This window comes from Aythya ferina (assembly GCF_964211825.1).
Source record: "Aythya ferina genome assembly, chromosome: 19".
Taxonomy (NCBI): Eukaryota; Metazoa; Chordata; class Aves; order Anseriformes; family Anatidae; genus Aythya; species Aythya ferina.
Genome location: NC_140309.1, coordinates 7,983,964 through 8,003,957, shown reverse-complemented (window position 1 = coordinate 8,003,957; position 19,994 = coordinate 7,983,964). Strand labels below are relative to the sequence as shown.

Below are 19,994 nucleotides of genomic sequence, written 5' to 3'. Positions count from 1 at the left end.
TCAAGCCAGCAAAATTTGAATGCTTGATATGAAATTTTGATAAAATAATGTAATTTGTCCACCCAGGATAAACTTTTCAATGGGGGGCCATCTGACTTGTGAAAGGTGATGTACTTTTATACTGATTTACTAATATATATTTGGCCATGATCTGATTGTGCACAGCAAAAAACACTCTGAAAATACAGATTTGTGGCATGCATACCCTTATTCAGGAGCTTAGGTTTATCTCTTCAGGGTTTATATTTCAAAAGTATTCTGTCAATAGCTTATCTAAGAAATGGAGGCTATGACAGTAGCCTCTAACATGCTGAAATATTTCAACTTTTAAAGGAATATCTAAAGCGATAGAGGATGTCCTTCAGGAACTATTTTGCATACATATATGTCATGTTTACTTCTGACTATTTGTTACAAATTCCTAATTCTGTTTGTGTCTGTCTTTCAGGGTATGCAAGTATCCTTTATTGATAACTGATGCTATACATATATTTTTAGTTCTCTTTGCCCAAAACTTTGGCTGAAATCTCTTACAGCACAGCATTTTCTTTAATAAATAAATAAAATTTAGATGAAACAAGACATGGAAACTAGAACGCTTGACGTTCGCAGCTTTTGTAGGAGAAATTCAGTTATGTCACACAATGGATAGCCCGTTCTTCCCTACATTTCACTTATAGGAACACCCCAGTAACTTTAAAAAAAAATAATAAAAAAAAATAGAAATTTCCTTACCACTAGACATAGTGTAATAGCACGCTTGGAATACAGGAAAGAAGTTGAACAGAAAGAGCAAACATCCAAAAACTTGGTGTGCAGAAACTGTGTTTAGCAGTAAACAGTCTGGGTGAACAGTCACTGTTTCTCTGAGGAAGCATCATTTAAGCAAATGTGTTGAATTACGTACACCTACTTGATGCTATTATAAAGTTAGGAATGGAGATGACAATTAGAAACAAGAAAAATGCTAAAATTAAACAGAAATCATAAAAATCCTACGTTTTCCCCCTGTATTTCTATAGCATGTGACGCATATATCATCACACAGCTTAGAAAGCACAGAGACTCTGAGGCACTTGTGCTCTGTAACAGATTTTCTCTGTCCTCTCCTTAGTGTGAAAAATTAATGCCATTATTGAAGAGGAATCCTGTGTTTTTGGGAGCAGCTAGATATCAAGAGGTTGGAACTATACTCATTTCTTCTCTTAAAATATTAAATTTCAATGGTACATAAAAGATAATGAGCTGATCTAAGGGGATAACCACATTAAAGGAAGATGTAAAGCTAAACATACTACAAAAAACATTGTTTTCTTATACATAAAAAATAATGCAAATTAAACTTTTTATAGGTGTTTGTTTCCAACGCTTAAAGCACAGTTGATAAAGAATATTCATTAGGTATGGTTTCATACTATTGCTAACTCTTTTCTCAGAATGGTAACTTCAGGAGGAAGAAAGATTTGAGATACTAAAATGTATTTATATTTTATATTAAAAAAGAAACAACCACAAATCTCTGTCGACATTGGTAACAGAGACTGCTCAAAATTTTCCTTCCTTTTAAATACCTCTGTGTGTTATACAATTCTTTACTCATTGTGATGTTTTAACTTTTTCAGGTGAACTAAGCAAATATAAAATGAATTGATAATATGGTATTTTGGGGGACTATAAACAGTCATGCAAGCACAGAACATAGAGGTACAGACTGAATGGAAGGAAAAATGTCAAGAAGGGAAAATAGGGTCCTGAGCAAAGAACATGCTGCTTGGAGACTGTATAGATATTTATTCCTGAAATAATGTCTTACAATTAAATAGGATTTTTTTTTTTTTTTTTTTTTTTTTTTTTTTTTTTTTTTTGGCATTCCCATATTTAAACCCTTTGAAGTAATATTTCTTCCAACTGAGACCAGAGCTTTGTATTATGATAGCTATCGGTTACGAATGGTGGATCAAGCTTTAGAGACAAGGAAAAGATTTGCGTTTGAGATTAGTTTTATCTGAGGCTGTGTGATATGAAGCCTGCACGAGCAGCTTTTGTCAACCATAGTCATTTGTTGCTGGTGAAGGGGCCAGGCAGCACTGAAAGCAACCTCATGCTTGGCTTTCTTTGTCACCTTGCCCCGTGGTGGCCGCAGCTTCCCACGGCAGATCCCATGCTATGGTCAAAGACCATTTTTCTCCTATGAGGTGTTTCGTTTTCACAGCTGTTGTTTCCGATCTGTAGCAAGATCTGATTAGCAGGGATATTATTGGAAAGCTTCATGGAGGCACAGGGAAGCTGAGGTTGGAAAAGATCTCAGTTCATCCAGCTCTATTCCCCCTGCTCCAAGCAGGGTCAGCTGGGTTGAAGTGGAGAGAAGAATATCAGCAGGAAAACAGATTAAAAAAATAAAAAGCACGTGCCTAATTTCTTCCGACAGTGAAATCTAGGGCCTGTGTCTGTTACAAAAAAACATTTGCTTGAACCTTAAATATTACTAATGAATGCATCATCGAATCTGACTTGCTAAACTAGGGCAAAAGAATTCCTCATATGGGTTCACTTTATTTGCTTTTCTGTAAATGATTCCTTTCTTTCTCTCCTCTCAAGTTAAATATTGCCACTTATCACTTCTCTTATTGCAGTTTTTATGGATCTTACATCTTGTGAGAAACTCAGTCCTGCTGAAATAGTGATTATACAGGAATCACAAATATATTTTTTTAATCAAGAATGTCTGATTTTGCATTTGTAGTAAAGAAATAAAGGTGAAAACTTTGATTTTTATAACATCTAAACCAGAAGCTAGTATAATAGATCCATCATACACTTTTTAAGAATTACATGATGATTACAAGACTTGATTATCCACATTGTTAAATTCAAGAAGTTCATCCCTGGTACATCCTATCTTCAGATTCAGTGTGTGCTTATTTCCAGTTTGCACATTTTCATTCTCTCTTAAATGTTTCTTTGCCATTCTTTCTCAAATCTTTTAGCTTAATAGCATCCTTGCATGTGGGAAAATTGTCTATTCACCCATACTCAAACTTTTTCTTTTTTTTTTTTTTAAATGACTTTTTCTGTGGAGACTTAAAATGGTAAGGAGTACCATTATTTTAAGCCAAATATTGTGGTCCTCTTTGCAGTTCTTTTGAGTCACTACATATGCATAAGTAAACCTAGCTTGTTTTCCCTGTCGAAAACAGTCCCCTGTTGTATTTTTACAGGGTCAGGGAGGAAAAGAGAACAGGTATGGCTGAATTAAGCTGTCCCCTACTTGTTTTTTGGCTCTTGTCTGCTGAAAACTACTGCTAGGTAATGCTCGTCAAACTAGGCCGCAGAGTGATCTCGCTGTGTGAGGCTGGACAGAAATCCAGGAAGCCATCACCAGGTTTCTAGTGAGTCTTTCACTGAATGAATTTTTTTGTGATACAAAGAATTTTTCCACCTGATTATAGACTGAACTGGTATCTACCTATGGACAGTAAATTCCCATACTCTTAAATAAGTATCATTATTGCTCAGAAGACTATGTGTAGGCTACCCTGAACAGAGTACTTTGTGTTAATAGCTAATCTTGAAAATATTACTCCTAATATGTAACTTTTCCATGTTTTAAAAAGGTTCTTATAAAAGTGTTTGACAATGGTATTTCTTGTGCCTTAAGAAAGCAAAACTCAGATATCACGAAGTTGACCCCAAAACCCATACGGTAGCTCAGGTGTTCTCCAGACACTCTGCATTTCAAAGAAAAAAACAAACAGCCCCAAACCATTCCTGAGTGGAAAAGTAGGGCACACATTAATTAGTGACCTTAAAGCACAATGGAAAACTAACGGGGCAATGCCAAGTCAGAGTATGAGAAATTTGGGAATATTAATGGTGTTTGCCTCTGATCTCATGCACTGAGGAATACATCTGTTCTCACCTCCCAGGGGACAAGGCTGAGGCTTTTTGACGTCTTCAAGTTTAGTGGACCTAATTAACTTCCTTCTTGTGAATTTAGAGAATTGGCTGATGTAATGACAGAGCTGCAAGTCTTTGAGAATTCACTGAGTACGAGTGCCATGTCAGAAGAGTGAAAGGAGGCAAATACAGCACCTGTCTTGAAACTAGAAAGTATGAGAGGATTACAGCTAGCCGATTTAACTTCAATTCCCAGAAAAAGTGTAAAATAAAGTAAAAAAAAATCAAACTAAGGAAACAAAGACAAAAGGAAAAACCATAAAAACAATTGTCGTACTAGTGTAGTTTGCCTCTATACTGGCCTTGTTGCAGGAAGAAGCAGGGATATACACATAATACAGCTTGACATTACTGAGGCTTTTACACTGTCTCCCAAGATATTTTTATAAGTGAACAAAGAAATGTTATTTTAGAGAAAACTCTAGTAATGAGGAGGTAAAGCTGGGTGGAAAACAGTATGAAGAGTAGTTACTAACTAAGTATTATGAGTGGATTTGTAAAAGAGTCGGATGCTACTTGGTGTTTTCACTGATGACTTGTGTGATTGACTGGAGAGGAACACTAATCAAACCTGGAGACAGCATGAAGAGAGAAGGCTTTGCATATGTATTTACAGGAGAGGATTATTACTCAGAAGGAGACATGAAAAATGATCTGAAGCAAGTAAAATGCAGTTCAATAATAACTAAGTTCAACGTCTAGGCAGGAATAATAAACCTCACAGAAAGTGAATGAGAACAGGTGACTAGGTAGCAGTTCTGCATAGGAAGATCTCAAGGTTTTAATGGGTTACAAACGGAACCTAAATCAGCCATAACATGCTTTAATGTAAAAGGCAGACATGCTTGCAGGTATGAGGTGCTTACAGAAGTGCTTGCTGTGAGACTTAGGATGCTAGCTCCTCTTGGTGTTGGTAAAGCATCAGCTGAAGGTTGGTGTCCAATTTTGTCACCACATTTCAAAAGAACGGACTCCAATCTGGAGTCCGTAGGTGAGAGTGAGAGCGGTCAGAACCTAGAAGATGTGTCCTATGAGGAAAGATTCACAGGATTAAGCTTGTTTAGTCCGGGAGGGAATTCATACTGAAGGACATTCCAGCTCTTTTCCCCCTCTGGTTTGCTATTCTTTTCTGCACTTGGGAGGACAGTGCCTAGCTGTTTAATTATTCCAGCTGGGAAAATAGTAAATTATTTCCTTCTATGAATTACTTACATTCCTGGGAGAACAGGTTCCTGTCTAATATTTCTGGCATCCTACCATTTGCCCACAGAGGGGAATGTTGCAGGGACCTGTCCTGGCAGGTCTGTTGAACCAGCAGTTAAGAGTTTGCAGGGCAGGGATACCTACCCATTCCAGGAGTAAAGTACGGGCTAGGTGTGGAAGTTGTAAGCTGACACTAGATGAGCTCCTTTGAGAGGCTCTAACAAACTGGTGAGGCAGCAGTACAGAGGGAAACAAATTGGGTTAAAATGACAGCATGTTTAGCTTCATTACATGACTCTGATGGAACCTCACCCTATATGCTTCATTCATTTCTGAGCACTTCACCAACAGAAAGATAATAATGCTCTGGATTGCAGTAGCCCTGTCTCATCCAAACATCTTAAAATGATTTTACATATATTAACTAAGCCTCAAAAGACACTGTTGAGATTTGTAAAGGCTCTACAGGGATCACTTTACTAACCGCATGTTTAGCAGCTCCCTTCGATACTTACACAACATTTAACAGGGCACAAAGAATGCAGGTTTTATTTGAAAACGTTGTGAAATTTAGGTAAACTACGTATAACACTCTTAGGCATTATTACCTCATTGGTATAATGCAAAAGATTATGTCGTTCTGTGGACAACCTGAAGGTCTTGCATTGCAAATAAAACAAATATTCTATACTATTTGGTTAGACAAACAAAAAAATTCTATACTGTTTGCTTAGAGTACGTGGTTCTTGTAAGCATTGAATTGAAAGAAGAATAGTGTCAAATAGGCAAAGAATAATGACATATAGGGCCTTGGGAAGAGGCTGCTTGCAAGACAAGCTTGGCATACTGCATTGTAGTGAGGGGTCTGAGCTTTCTGGGAATTGTGAAAAAAACACTGCTAGTGTCTCATGTATGACCAGGGGACTGAGATGCACAAGAGGGGTGCAAAAAATGGGCTCTGCTGTACAGGATGCAGCTGGTTAAAAGAGAAAAAAAAATCTTTGGGCTTTAGTCTGTAGGGTGAAGAGCCAGTTAGTGATGCAGAAGAGCAGCAGGCTATGACTATGAGGGCATGACTTGAACTTTTATTTAAAACATAGCAAAAGATTTAATTTTTCCCCTAATCTTATTCAAAGTGGCAAGGTGTCTTTGATAAATAGAACTTGCCACAACAACTTAGGTTTTAGTCCTTAACGTGAGCAGCATCCTGTTGTCAGCGCCATGTTAGGGCATTGATTCAGCAGTGACTCAGAAGAAAGCAGCACCTCACAGCTCTGCTTCCTAGGGCAGGCAGAATGATGCCATTCTGTGGTGGTTTCTTTGTGTGCTCCTACTCACGGTATTCCAGCCTCTTTCAGCCTTGCATGGAGTTTGGGAATTGTCAACTTGCTTTCAAATTTTAACTGAATGGAGAATAACCTCAGAAAGATGTGGCAGTGGCCATACTCACAGATGTAGTAGAGGAGGATTTTATTTGTACCTCTCACTTAATCTGCATTATCACCATAATTAATCTCTTTGTATTTCAAGCTAATGATTTTCTAGGTGCAGGAGAGCAGAGAGGTGTGTTTGACCCAAATCATAAAGCTCAGCCTTTCTGAGTAACAATAGAGGACTTGGTCACACACAGTAAATACTATCTGCTTGGAAGTTACCTCCGTTGGCTTTACTCTGATTTATAGGCACCGATCTACCAAATACTGTTTCACTTTTGCTACATCCAAACCAACATTTTTCCTTACTTTCTAATGGGCACAATCAGAAAGAGCCAGCTTCCAAAGTTTCTGCATGAGTGAGGAGTGAGCTGCTGGAGTATTTTGCATCTGTAATTGGTTTATAAACAGGACAGAGAAGTACATGTAAAAATTATACACACTCTGCAGTGCTTTGACTCCCTGCCTTCCAAAGGCTAAATACATGTTTTGATATATATATATATTTTTGAATCTTTATGCCTTTTAAATTTTATTGCATAGATAACTGCAGAATGTCTGACTTCAAATCTAGCTGTGGTCACTGTGGGCTCTACTCAAAGGCTCTTTTTCTTTCTAGGGTGAATCAATTAGCAATATGTTTTGCAGGACTTGAAAATTTGTTTTAGATTTTTTTTTTTTTGAGGCTGCATCACTGTCTCCCTGTGCTTGTTCATTTAACAGCCTAAGAAACTAGGTTATGGGAGCGATTTCGTGATTGAAAGAAGTTCTACATAACACCGCTACTTGTGTTAAATTTCTGCACTTTGCAGCCAAAAAGTTCAGACTGTTGCTGTTGTGGTTAATGTTTAGATTCCAGGGATCCTAAACAAATCTCTTTTTCTTTTTGCTTTTACAAAATAGATATTCTAAGATGACATAGCACGTTCTCATTTTTTCTTATTAAAAAACAACAACAACAACCCCTACACACTTTTTTTCCTCCCAACTATCCCCTTCAAAAACTTCATTTGCACAGCAAGCTGTTCTGAAAAAGACAAAAGCCTGTTTGTTTCAGAAAGATGTCACTTCATTTAGATTTCCCTCTCCTTTGCTTTCCTCCTTCACACCAGTGCTTTGTAATAATGGCAAATGTCTTAAGGTGTCCCTGGCAGGCTCCTGTGTTACACCTACCGTGGTGGTGTAGAGATATTTCTATTTACTCCCCAGAGTAGTCAACTGGCTGCCTTCTTGGTAACTAACACGTGGCTACAGTTTTATTATTAGGAACATAGCAAACTTATATGAGTATCTGTGCTCATGTACAAGCTAGTACTTTCTCACACTATGCTTTAACGTTTGGGGTAGAGCCTGGATGCTCAGATTACCAAGATGTAGTCCCTTTTGTAATTTACATTAATACTACTTCTACCCATGTTCATCTCCCCTCACCTGGCTGTAGGTAAACAATGTGCTTGGCTGCATATGTGACATAGGGCATCACTTGGCTGACAGCAAAGTACACAATCCTTTACTCCTTAAGAAATATGTACGCCAGATATTTAAATACTTTTTGTTCTTCTATGCTCGTAATTATTTGTAAACAAAATATATACATTTTCAGCCTAAAACTCATCCAGTTCAACCTAGCTCATATCAATATTCAAGTTAGAAACACGTGATTTAGATAAATCAAACTGAAGACTTTATAGAATAAAGTCTAATTCCCTCAGATTTAATCTGTAAATTTGCAGGAGGACCAAGGGTCAAGGTGAATGATGGCTAGTTGTTATTTATAGGTTTGATAATTATTGTGTTTATAATACGAACAGTTCCTTTCTTGCTGGAAATCTAACAGTCTGAAACTAAAAAGTGAAAATAAAGCAACGTATTTCCTATGCACATAAAGAAATAAGAAACAAGTTTCCATTTGTTGTACTTAAGTTCAGTCATCTTTGCAGTTAACACATCCCACCTTCTGTCTGGCTGTCACTTCAGTCACCTCACAATATAAGAGTAAGCTCAAAAAAAGTTTTCACCTGCTACCACAAAACACACAAGGCAAAAATGGCATATTTAAAACACAGGCCATAGTAAAAGAAAGCTGAATTTCAAAATGTATGTTTTTCCAAGTTTTTGATTCACCATTGGAAAAACTTGAAATAAATCTGTTGTGAATTTATGAGGCATGAGACCTCAGAATTTTTAGAAATGCTTTTCTTGTCTTTCTGTTAGGTAGTTTCTTTTTTCTTTTTTTCTTTTTTATTTTTTTTTCCAGGTAATGGTAAACACTGCCAGCTTTCTTTGTAACTATGAAACAGACAGTGGCTTAGCTTAAGCTGGTATACACCCCATACAAGACGATCTATTTTTTTTTTCCTTTGGGAAATCACCTACAGTCTTCACTTCTCCCAGTAAAAGACCAATGGATCTGTGAACTTACCTGGTGTTTTCCTGACTGCTTCTCTTGGTACTCCTCACTCGCAGCTGATGAATACCTATGGGAGTTGCTGAGGAACGGGATGTAGGTGCTGACCTTCCCCTTCCCTCAGCCTGAAGTTCTTCAAAGTCAGCCTCGGGGACTTCACATTAAATAGATGAGCCAAGGCAAAAGAGTTCTGCTCCCCCTTCCGTTTGGCTTTCACGGCTGAATTCTAAAAAGCTATATGAAGTTGTCAGAGGTTTCCTCTTACCTTTTTACTGAAGCAAAACGGCGTGCTGCTGCTCCAGGACAGGATTAGGTCATTCAAACAGCCCTGCAGAGAGAGTGGAGGCTCAGCGGTACAGAGTCTCCAAAGGCTGGAAAGATCTGATCTTACATCAGGTGAGAGAAGGCAGCTGGCTAGGCAAGCCAATAATTATGATATCAGCTCTTGTTCGCCTCAGGCAATCCTGCATTTAATAAGAATACAAATATGACTAAGCTGCAGTTTTTTTTTTCCTTGTTCTCTTGGTAATTCTTCAGAGGAGTTGGGCAGGTATTGAGCTCTAACTGTCTGGAAAGAGAATGCTCCCTCTCAACCTCTCTGTTTTAATTTTGATTTAAAATACCCATCTGTTACTGTGTTTTGCAAACCTATTATCCATCTGCGGTTATTAAAAACACTCTTTTCCTGGCATGGATTTTGCCATACTATCAGAAAGTATTCAGCTACCAGAAATAGGAACCTTTCTTACATTTGTTCAGCCTGAACCCTCATTGTGGAACAGAATTGTGACTCCACCATAGAATGTCAAAACATGTTGTGCCCCTTAAATGTAAGGTGAACGCTACGAGACAAATACATTCAAGGTAATATTCTTTCCCCAAAACTGCGTGCTTTAGCACAATCATAAAAATAGAACTAAGTTGGAGGTTTGTATGCATTTGTGTGAGCATGTACTTACATATATTTATGTGGAGAGGTTTGTTTTTTGTGTGCAGGTATGTAGAGCGGAATAAGAGCCTAAATGTGCAATTGCAGGAATATGTATTTCTGCTGCCCTTACCTGGCTTGTGCATGCTCTGCAGTCCCCTGCACAAACCTGATCACACCTACTGTAATAATACTTACCTACCTCATAGGGTGTTGTGAGGATTAATTAATGTTTGTAAAGTGCTTTGAAGATGAAAAGCCTTGAATGAGTGCTAAATATAATTATCGTCATTCCACAAAACAGAAGAAACATCTTTGCGGCCCCCAGGTTATTGTATAGGTACACCCATGTTTATCTCCCACGATTATGGTAAGATACTGAATAAGGCCTTGAAACTTTGATAAAAACATACTTTCTGCTCTGGAGGACAATTAAGTTCATGCTGCTCATGAAGTGTTTTTGTGATTCCTGCTGCTGAATACGTTACACAAATTTGTGACAGAAAAGATCTACCATGGTATTCACACATTATAATAATAGGACCCGTGGAAGAAAAGACATATTTTTACCCATGATAAATGTATTTCCTATCAAGAATTTGTCAATTTGACTTTATTAGATCTACCAGGAACTTCTGCTATTAGAAACCAAGACTTTGTCAATTTATCTGTGGGATCTTGTGGAGATAGTGAGGATGAATTGTTGGTGGATATGCTCTTTCCTGTCTGGGAGATCTCAGAGATAGTGCCGGATAATTACTTGTCCCTTCCAAGGGCTTTCCCATTTGATGTCCCTCAGGGTTACGTGTCTACAGCTGGCAGGAAAGGTCCTGAGATGATCGGGGCTTTGTTTGACATCTTTACTTAGTTATTCCCGAATTCTGCACTACCTTTAATTTACAATTCCCAACTCCGATGGCTGAGATAGACAAATCCGAAATGGTTTTGTATTAGTAGCTTAGTTACTAACTGCAGTGGCTCAGAACCAAAGTAGGCTAATGGCCTGATTATTAACCCAGTTTCTGCAGTGAGTTTTTCAGCCTGCCTTGAGATCCAGGCAGCTGCAGCCACATAGTTACTGGTACCTAAGTTAGCTGGTTTTACACCGGCTTGTTGGGTGAGTTTACTCGAGCTGGCGTCACAGGTCGATTACAGTGCAGAGATAAGATCCTGAATGAAAGTGAACCACTGACTGGCAAGCATTATCTCTTCTTTTCTCGGATAGCTATCAGAGGAAATACCTAGAGGAAAGGGGGGCATCTGTGCTTGCTGAGGACTTTTCCTGTTCCTTACCAGTGTGTGCACAGCCTTTTATCAACGTGCTCTTTGGGCGACATAAAGAGCCCAGCACACCTTGCCGTACTGCTTAGTGGTGTTTCTCCTTTTGACTGGGAAAATAGCTGTGTAGAATTTAAAGCCAGTAATACTTTTCCTCACACCGGTCTTATAGTGAACCTGAGGAGCTCTGTTAAACTGAAACATTTGGTCTTGCAGAGGTGAGGCCATATGCCACCAACAAAGCACAGAAGACATCAAGAGGGTTACATCAGAACAAGCTCAGGTTTGTCAGATCCAGACTGGACCATTGTAATGAGTCAAATTGAGATCTGTCCTTGGTCTGAGCTTTTGTTCAAAGACCAAAGTGTTAATTTGGTGTACTGGCAGCTAGTCTAAGCTGTTAACATTTTTTCCTGTATCTGATCTTTCACTTTGGGAAAAAAATAAAATTGCAGCCATCAAAGTTGCGAAGTAAATATTCAAAATGCAAGTGAGTGGAACCAATTCAGTGACGTCTGACTGAGACTGTAGTTAGAAGTAATGATGTTGGTGGGTGGAAATGGCTCCTGTTTACCTTCAGGAGGGCTCAGCTGCTCACTGAAGATTGCTGAAGTGTCAGTGCTGTTTGGTACTTGTGCACAGGCAGCGCTGTGTAGCGAAAGGAAACGACAGCTTGCATAACTGAGCCAGCATGATGTCTTTGTTAGATGTCCAGAATAAGTGGCTCAAGAGTGTGCTTCTCTGTTTCTTTCCCTGGCTTAGGGAGCAAACATCCTATAGTCTGCTTCCCATAATGCTGCGTTTTGGCCACATTTTGGTATCTTGTGTATATGAGGTCATCTCGTAATAGAATGTGGAAAAATATGATTACCTTCTTATTTTCCAAGTGTGATCCTTGTTTCCCTGCACTAGCTTATGCTTTTCAAGGCAGAGCACTGGAAATGGGTAAGCTGAGTTCAGAGGTGTGCACAACACTTCACGTCCAATTCAGAACGTCTGATCAATTTTAAACATAACATGTTCTTGGTTTCTCTCACATGTAAAACCACCGTTGACCTCATTATAAACCCCTCCTGCTATGTAAAATTGGCAAGAATAGTCTTGTTGATCTGGAAATTTGTCAGAGAGGAGTTCTCCCTATGAACTTACTTCATTTTGTGCCCAACCAGAGCATAAATTCATTCCTTTGATAAAATATTCTTATTTCATTTAGTAGTGGGATAATTGCTTATTTTTAATGCATTGTTTATATTTTATTATGCAGTGATGGCTGCAGCATTTGTTATCATAAATAGCTTTGTAGGCTTACAATTTTTGTATCCTTGCATTTGGATGATAAGGTTACAAAATGACTTAAGACGTAATCTAACCAGCTATTCTGCCACCATTAAATAGGAAAAGTGGCCTAGCATCTCTCCCTTGGGATCACCCGAGGGAAGACACACCTGGGTGTAACTTAACCGTCTGCTGTGCTGCCTTTAAATAGTAGTCAGGGCTTGCTTTTTATCTTCTGAGATATCCCTAGGGAATACACACCTTGGTTTAACCTACATATACTTCAGTCCTTTTTTGTCCCTAAGAAATAATTTCAAATGCATTTATCTGGAGTTTAAAGTCTCTAGAAAAACACATTGGTAAACAGAACGTCAATTTTAGCATTCAGTATATTTAAGAGTATGTCATTCTCTTTCCCTTCTGAGCCTCTTCTTTTGACAAAATGTATCTGTCATTTGCCCTGTCATTGCTATGGCTTAGAGGAGTTGTGCATGGCAGTATTCATTTGGAAGACTGAAGGATAAATTTCACTGAGGAGGTAGATCTGAATTGTAGCCTCCAAATCTGGCTCTCCCATAGGATGCTCTTTTGTTGGCATTTGGAGAACTTTCTGTTTGTTAATTGTTTAAACTTAAAATATAAAGAACCACTATTAAATATGAAATGTCATTTCCTGATCAGTGATTTAGTGTTGCCTATAAAGCATAGCATCTGTAGCAATGTTACAGCCACTATAAGCTATTATTGTTTTGTTATTTTAGAAATGAGGATGAGCTGGAGACGTGGTGTTAGACTTGACTCTGTGCCTTTCTGCTCTAGGTGAAATTCAAGTAGGTGATCTACACACGTGGTAAAGTCATTGTGTCATTTAGCAATATGTTTTGTTTTGCTTTTTTGACTAGACTGCTAGCAATATGCAACTGTCAATACAGGATTGAGATAATTAGCTTAGGACAGATATATTGGGCTAAAGTAGCTATAATTGCTGATTCTCCTCACGTTTTGCCTTGTGCTTAGCTATTTGCCCCTTATAAGTGTTCTGTATCACATGCCATGTTCAGGATATTGGCTGTATAGTTCCAGCTCCTTTTTCCTGAACTCTGAGAGGAATGTTTGTTCCTCCTTGGAACTGATCCCTGTAAATGTGTAAAGTTTGAACCCTCAGAATCAGGTTGAAATGTCCCGTAACATACAATAAACTTTATTCTCTTCTCATAGCACATAATTTGTGAAGAGTTGGCAGCACTCTGTCAGTTTTCTCTTTTTTTTTTTTTGTTGACATTGCAAGTTAGGAAATGTCTTTTGTGATATTCTTCCCTTTTTTGTTACAAGGTTAACAGAAAGAGAGAAAGTTCTCCTAGCCTGAAGCTGCTGGATAAGTGGTAGGCTGGCGGGCTGTCTTTGTTTGTTTGGTCTTACGGCTTCGTTTTTGGCTGCCAGGCTTTTCCTAACATCACGGAGCTGAGCTTAGCAGGGGTGCCATTGGGAGAGTTGTGGTGACAATAATGAGGAGAAAGTCTTCCCTACATCAGTTTTTGGAGCACAGTAATTTAATTAATACACACTCGGTCAAAGTCAACAACGTAGAAGAGTGTCGGAGACAAGTAATTGAATCCTGACAGTGTTTTGTAAATCCTCCTGACAATGGCACTGGAAACTTTGGTGCTGGTATTGGAAGGCAAAGAACAGTTGGTTGATCCTCTGTCTAGTCACCTCCAACTCCTCTAAGCAGAACTTTCTAAAGGTCAGACCACATGAAATTCAAAGGAGAATGCTCTTGTTGTCTGGTTTTAAGGCCCTGAGGGACTGTGGGAGTTTCAAGAACATGTGGAGCTACAGGTGAGGCCTTTGAACTGCATGAGTCTTCCAAACCCAATCCTGTCACATTCATGATTTTGAATATGCTGTGCAGGTTTGGCCACTTAGAGCTAAGGCATAAGCAATGAAATGATCGCTCATACATCACTCCGTATTATCGCTTCTAAGGCTTGCTGCCTGCTCTTTTTATTTTCCATTTATTTCAAGCTGCAAGATGATTTCTCAGGGTGTTGAATAACCCACACCTATCCCGAACAGAGTGCATCTTTTAGTTCTCAGGCTATTTTCGTGTCTGCTCCTCCTTGCTGACATGCCATCAGGAACGTGCAGCATCCTTTCTGGAGCTCTGACAGAGGTTACAAACAGCATTTGCTTGTGAATGACACGCGATGCTGCTCTGCGGTACAGATGCAGCGTGTTAGCAATTTACTGTGCTTACATATCCTGCAACCCAAGATGAAACACGTTGTATTCTTGTGCCGTTCTTTTTCAACAGCTGAAGAGAATCTGTTTTGAATTGTTTAGGGATCTCTCATGTAGCCCTCGGGAACAGCAGAGAGCTCTCAGAACACGCTGTGCTTCTCAGCTTGCAGAGAAACCTGTCCAAAAACTAACTAACTTGCTAACAATTGGAATATTGCTTTTGTGTTGGCCTTGCCCAACACATTGTCTATAGAAGCCTAGGAATACTGCAGCTGGAGATAAAACAGGGCACCTTCTCTGTACCACAACCTTTAACCAAGCGCTAACCAGTTGGTGACATGATTGGTTCTAAACAGGATGATTAATATTTAGCTACCTAGAAGACAGCTAACAGTGTTTTCCTCCTGCCAGAGGCTTAGGCTAGCACATGATTATCTTCTTATAACTGGCTTGGCAGAAGTGTCTTCTGTTTTCTTTGTTTGTTTGTTTCTCCCTCTCTCTCTCTCTCTCTCTTTTTTTTTTTTTTTTTTTTTTTTTTTTTTTTTTTTTTTTAAGCCCCTTAACCATGCCTAATAACCAGTACAACTGGTCTGTCTCCTTCCTTTCTTGGAGTGTGCTTGGTTGTTCCTAACTGCAGCACTCCACAAGCGGCCAGTGCCAACCCATGCACGCCCTTCCAGCATTTCTCCACTTCCATGCACTTTGGGGGAACATCTATCCCAGGTTTCCCAGAATACTCTGGTGTTATTAATAAGAGAAGTATGAATGCATAAACAGTGTTAATAGAGTCGTATTGCAGGAAAAGTGTTTTAGGAATACAACGCAAATTCAGTTCTTGAAACAGGAGTTTCCTACGAGCTCGTTGAGAGCATAGGTTTACCTGTAGGATTTGTAGGCAGAGCTAAGAGGTGCTTCATGTCACTTCTCCAAGGTTTTATCTCAGAATTCAACCAGCTATTATTATTATCAATTTAGAAACAGAAAGAAAAAGCAGGAAGAGTTTTCTCGAAACATTCTTAAGGCCCAGCATGTTGGGTTTTCCTGACCAGTTATATTGAAACTCCGCCTGAGATGAATTCTTTGACACATTCTAGGGCTTTGCTTGGATTTGGGAAAATATGCAGCACGTTCAGCAGGAAGGTACTTGGCTCTTAGTCAGGCTGCTGAGCTGACTTTGCTAGCTCCTGCATGCAAGACTTTAGAGCCATGGGGTCAGTAATAAGAACCGTGTGAGAGAGGTTTCCACCACCCCATCCAAAACCTTTTCACGTCTTGCTTGGGCAATCCTTCCTTCATCTTTATCTTCACACACAATAATGGAAAACATAAAACTTGGTGCTTCCGCAAACAGTAGCTGAAATCATCCCAGAGGTATTATCTTAGAAACTAGAAAATGATTCAATGAAAGAAGGAATGAATCATATAAATACTCAAAGTGTTGTACCTCAGCAATGTCCCTCCCTTCTTAGTACAAAGCAAAGAACAAAAGCAGGCTGCTGCCTGGCATGGGCCCCTCCTAGATGACTTACTGGGACTGTGAAATCATCAGAAGCCTCAGAAAGAAGTGCTTATGCAGCGTTTATGACTTGCTTTTCTTCTCTTCACTTCTCTGTAAGCATGGAACCAGTAGCAGTCTTCCTTTGAATGCCTGCATGTATTCCAGAAGGTGGATGAGGAAGAACGTGGACTGAAGCAAATGTTTATGTCTGCAGATTTCTGGATGGCTTCTACATTCTAGAAATTAAAAATGGGTTTTTAGAGATAAAACATACTGTGTGGAAGTGGAGACAAAAACACTATAAGGTCATGAAAATATGAAACCACATTCTCATTGCTGGGGATGATTTTAAACGCTCATTTAGAAAACAAGCAATGTGGAATTGCGTGTTCTGTTCAAATGGAAAGTAATAATAATGGGAGGTAAAAAAAAACACGAACAAGCCATTAATTCCTGTCTGACAGATGAACCAAGATTGCTTTAGTACTTAGAGGAACTTGAGTAAGAAAATAATATTGATCTCAGATTGTTAGATTTTAAATTAGATGTGTGAGACACAAGAGTTAGAGTAACCCGGTATAAAAGCTATTCAGTGCAAATTATTTTTTTGGAAGATCATTGTACAAAAGATGAAAAGAATTAAGAAGCATAACAAGCAAGTGAAGTTTTCATTCTAAATTCAGTAAAAAAAAATGTTTCATCTTCTTAAGCAAGTATTATGAGCTCCAAATGTTCCAGCCTGTAAGGTTTCATAGGAAGTAATTGGATTGGTTCACCCTCACTTTGGAAGTCCTTAGTTTTAATGTTAGTTCAGTAAAATGGGAATCCACTTCAGGTACTGGAGATTGGTTGAATGTCTCTTTGCTGGCGGCTTTTGTTTGTTTCTTAATATTTTTTTTCTCTCTCTCTCTCTTTTTTTTTTTTTTTTCCTTTTCTTTTTGCATAGTGTGCTTTTCATTCAGGCTCTTGTGACATCAGTGGCAAATGTCTGTGAGGAATTGCCTCAGGCCAGTGTGACTTTCAAAGGATAAGACAATTTGTTACCTTGCCAATGAACAGTTTATTACATTTCTAATTATTGTTATTAGTCTGGCAGGTGGTGCCATGCATGATATTTTTACAACTGCCAAAGTTGCAGATACTTCTTTCATGACAAAAAATAACCTGAGCAAGATTCAAAGGAAACCAGGCATTCTGCTACAGTACGTTTGTTTATTATGTGCACTGTGCATGCAGCACCCAGACATTTATGAATTTTAAGCTAAAATGTATTGGCTCTTGAAAGATTTTATTGCGAGACTGATTGTAATTAGAGTGTGTTAGCAACCTAAGGCAGATATGGAGGTGTCTCTCCCTCCCTCTCAAGCTCTTTTCTCTAATCTTTATTACTCTACTTGTTGTGTAAATTAAAGACTCATCATATTTATAAACTCTAACTCAGAGTTCATGTTAATCACCATCTAAGAATACTAAATATTCCTTTCCCAATGTAGGTCTAAGCTCCTAAACGTAGAGACTTTGCTTTTTGTAGTTTGTGGTGTTGCGTGCAGTCAGATTCAAGAAATAAAAATAACAGAAATGTGTGCATTTTAATATGGGCTAATGCAATAACATGCTTTCCCTTTTCAGCAGCCCACAGCACATCACTATCTGCACAGAGCAGATAATAGTGTGTCCTCTCTTTTGCTTTGTCATGTCAAGTGTGGCAAAATGTACTTCCTTAAACAGTTTCACCTTGTTTATCCTGCTCCAAATACTGAATAATTTCATGTCATGCTAATATCAAGAAGAAGAAATTAATTCAAAAGGAATAGTGCTAGGACATAAATTTGTTATTTTCATGGCAAGCAGTGTGTTTAGTCTCATGTAATCAGTATTGCAATAGCAGCCACTTTGTTCTTATTCATGTGGCTTCTATCTTAACCCAACATAAAGCATGTTTTTCTGTCATTCTCATGATACAAAGAAATAAATGGAAAGTTTTTCTTATTTAAAAAATATTATTTTTATATATAACCCTCTTCGCTTCCTCCCTGTTTGTTCAGGAACATAAAAAAATAGATTCAGGAGAACCAAATGCTTAGATTGTTACAGTTAATCCGACTGGATTTTATAGTACTTTATCTGAGGATCTATGTTTTAGTTCAAGAAACTAAGGAGAGAGGACAGTCTTCTTGTCCATCTCTGTCTCTGACCTTGATGTTTCACGATACGGCTGCATTGTGACAAGACAGCAAGTTTCCTTAGTGCCACGTCTATGTCCTGTAAAAATGGAACGCAAACTGGCAGCCACAGGAAATTAAGTATTGCCTCCTGTAAGGAAAATGAATGGATACAGTCATTTAGTACAAGATTTAGTGTTTTTGTCTTTCTGTGACTTGAAGGAACTGCAGCTGTGCTAGAATGGTTTCAGGATTTGGCTGACTTATGTATGCACCCGCCAGGGCTCCAGGTAAGAACTGATCTTGCTGGAGCAGGGAGCATGGGCATGTTTTGGAGTCATTCCCTGCAGGGGCTGTTCAGCAGGTACAGTAGGCCAAAAGTGGCACAGATTCAAAATAGTGGCTAGAAAGATATTGCATACTTGACTGCACCTGGTGCAGAGGAAACTAAAGATGTCAGTCCCCTCCCCTTTCCCCATCAATTGTCTCATATTTCTGAGATACAGGTGTGTGGTTACAGCATAAACACACCAAAGGTTTTTCTTCTAGGCTAATAAGCTACATGCTTTTTTTCTTATAGTATTCTTGCCAAAATATAGAAACATATAATATGAACTCTTGCACTTCCACACGCCCCATGTACACTGAGGAGAAAGACTTTTGTTTCTAGAGCCAGGATGGCACATGGAACCTACTCCTCTGGCACCTGTACTTTGCATTTTTTTTTTTTCTTCAGAATATATTTCAGAAACTAATTTTGTTTTTTTCTTGTCCATATAACATGTTTTCTATCAACTCCCAGAACCTCTCAAATTAGGGTATAACGTATAAGTATGAAAGGAGAGCTTGTCTTTTTCTGGGCCATTCATTGATCTTTCTATTTTGACTAGCTATGGTCATTGTTTTTCACCACTAATTAGAGAAAAAAGTGTTCTGTCTCCCTTCCTAAACTTACAAGTTACTTTGAGCAGTCCAGTCTCTAAAAGTCATCCAAACAAATTCTGGTGCTGTTCCTATTTTCTCTGTAGCTTGGATGATAAAGCTGTAACACTAGAGGAATTACAAAGGGTTTTTTGGATTGAATAGGTGGCATCTTCTGAGGCTGGGCTATTTCTTCAGTGCCAGTTGTAACTCTGGATACCACAACACCACTTGCTTAGGTCTAAGGAGAAAAGAAAAAGCACAGGTGTGAGGAAGCTTGCATTGTACAGCTATGTTATCTACAATGCAGACAAATGATTTATGATTGCATGTTTCATGTAGCAGGAATGATATTGCCAGAGGTAAGAATAAGGAGGAAAACTCGAACTTGCTTCAGGTGACAGACGTCTTACAAATAAAGAGGATCCTTTTGAATTTTCTGGCAAGTCCCATCAGGATAGTCCTACAGCAAAAAGGGAAATGTGACTTTCCCTTTACGGTCGCTTAAAACTGCTCCAAAGCAACCACTACTCACTGCCTGAGATGTCCTTGATAGGCAACCAGGAGAACTGGTGCCCGAACAGCTAACTGTACCAGGCTGTATGCCCCTTCTGCTTTCAGCCTGCCCTCCTGACATTGTGCAATCCCACATTAATATGGACATTGGTTTTGCAGGCAACTCTGACCACTT

General features: G+C 38.8%; 2 long non-coding RNA genes across 2 annotated transcripts in view; one reads left to right on the top strand and one right to left on the bottom strand.

Moving 5' to 3' along the window:
- Positions 1-19,994, top strand: part of LOC311421395 — a 43,005-nt gene that overhangs the window by 15,167 nt on the left and 7,844 nt on the right. The window lies entirely within an intron of this gene.
- Positions 9,443-19,532, bottom strand: LOC311421396. The gene is made up of 3 exons (XR_014684853.1): positions 18,416-19,532; positions 16,252-16,456; positions 9,443-9,464 (listed from the first exon to the last, which is right to left on the bottom strand). It is a non-coding gene; the product is annotated as an uncharacterized lncRNA (long non-coding RNA).